We start from the raw sequence: 2181 nt of genomic DNA on the forward strand, positions 1-2181 counted from the left end.
GGGAGAATACTGCTAAAGAGTTACAAGTCCATAAAGAAATACAGGAAAACACAACCAAAGAGGTGGAAGTCCTAAAAGAAAAACAGCAAAACACATCCAAACAGGTGATGGAAATGAACAAAACCATACTAGACCAAAAAAGGGAAGTAGACACAATAAAGAAAACCCAAAGTGAGGCAACGCTGGGGATAGAAACCCTAGGAAAGAAATCTGGAAACAGAGATGCGAGCATCAGCAACAAAATACCAGAGATGGAAGAGAAAATCTCAGGTATAGAAGATTCCATAGAGAACATTGGTACAACAATCAAAGAAAATACAAAATGCAAAAAGATTCTATCTCAAAACATCCAGGAAATCCAGGACACAATGAGAAGACCAAACTTATGGATAATAGGAGTAGATGAGAATGAAGATTTTCAAATTAAAGGGCCAACAAATATCTTCAACCAAATTATAGAAGAAAACTTCCCAAACCTAAAGAAAGAGATGACCATGAACATACAAGAAGCCTACAGAGTCCAAAATAGACTGGACAAGAAAAGAAACTCCTTCAAACACATAATAATCAGATCAACAAATGCACTAAATAAAGATAGAATATTAAAAGCAGTAAGGAAAAAGGTCAAGTAACATATAAAGGCAGACCTATCAGAATTACACCAGACTTTTCACCAGACACTATGAAAGCCAGAAGGGCCTGGACAGATGTTATACAGACACTAAGAGAACACAAATGCCAAGCAAGGCTACTATACTCAGCCAAACTTTCAATTACCATAGATGTAGAAACCAAAGTATTCAACGTCAAAACCAAATTCACACATTATCTTTCCACGAATCCAGCCCTTCAAAGGATAAGAACAGGAAAAAAACAATAGAAGGACGGAAACCACACCCTAGAAAAAGCAAGAAAGTAATCCCTTAACAAACCTAAAACAAGACATCCACAAGAAGAGAATGCCAACTCTAACAAAAGAAATAATAGGAAGCAACAATTACTTTTCCTTAATATCTCTTAATATCAATGGACTCGATTCCCCAATAAAAAGACATAGACTAACAGACTGGTTACACAAACAAGATCCAACATTTTGATTCTTACAGGAAACCCAACTCAGGGAAAAAGACACACTACCTCAGAGTGAAAGGCTGGAAAACAAATTTCCAAGCAAATGGTCTGAAGAAACAAGCTGGAGTAGCCATTCTAATATCTAACGAAATCGACTTCCAACCCAAAGTTATCAAAAAAGACGGGGGGGGGCACTTCATACTCATCAAAAGTAAAATTGTCCAAGAGGAACTCTCAATTCTGAATACCTATGTTCCTAATGCAAGGGCAGCCCCATTCATTAAAGAGACTTTAGTAAAGCTGAAAGCACACATTGCACCTCACACAATAATAGTGGGAGACTTTAACACACCACTCTCATCAGTGGGCAGATCATGGAAACAGAAACTAAGCAGGGACACGGTGAAACTAACAGAAGTTATGAAACAAATGGATTTATCAGATATCTACAAAACATTTTATCCTAAAACAAAAGTATATACCTTCTCCAAAATTGACCATAAAATTGGCCACAAAACAGGCCTCAACAGATACAAAAATATTGAAATTGGACCATGAATCCTATCAGATCACCGTGGACTAAGGCTGAACTTCAATAGCAACATAAATAATAGAAAGCCAACATTCACGTGGAAACTGAACAACACTCTTCTCAATGATACCTTGGTAAAGGAAGAAATAAAGAAAGAAATTAAAGACTTTTACAGTTTAATGAAAATGAAGCCACAATGTATCCAAACTTATGGAACACAATGAAAGCATTTCTAAGAGGAAAACTCATAGCTCTGAGTGCCTCCAAAAAGAAACTAGAGGGAGCACACACTAGCAACTTGACAACATCCCTAAAAGCTCTAGAACAAAAGGAAGCAAATTCACCCAAGTGGAGTAGATGGCAGAAAATATTCAAAATCAGGGGCGAAATAAACCATGTGGAAACAAGAAGAACTATTCAAAGAATCAACCAATCAAGGAGCTGGTTCTTTGAGAAAATCAACAAGATAGATAAACCCTTAGCCAGTCTCACTAGAGGGCACAGGGACAACATCCTAATTAACAAAATCAGGAATGAAAAGGGAGACATAACAACAGATCCTGAAGAAATGCAAAACA

The sequence above is a fragment of the Mus caroli genome, chromosome 6, assembly GCF_900094665.2.
Source record: "Mus caroli chromosome 6, CAROLI_EIJ_v1.1, whole genome shotgun sequence".
NCBI classification, from domain to species: Eukaryota; Metazoa; Chordata; class Mammalia; order Rodentia; family Muridae; genus Mus; species Mus caroli.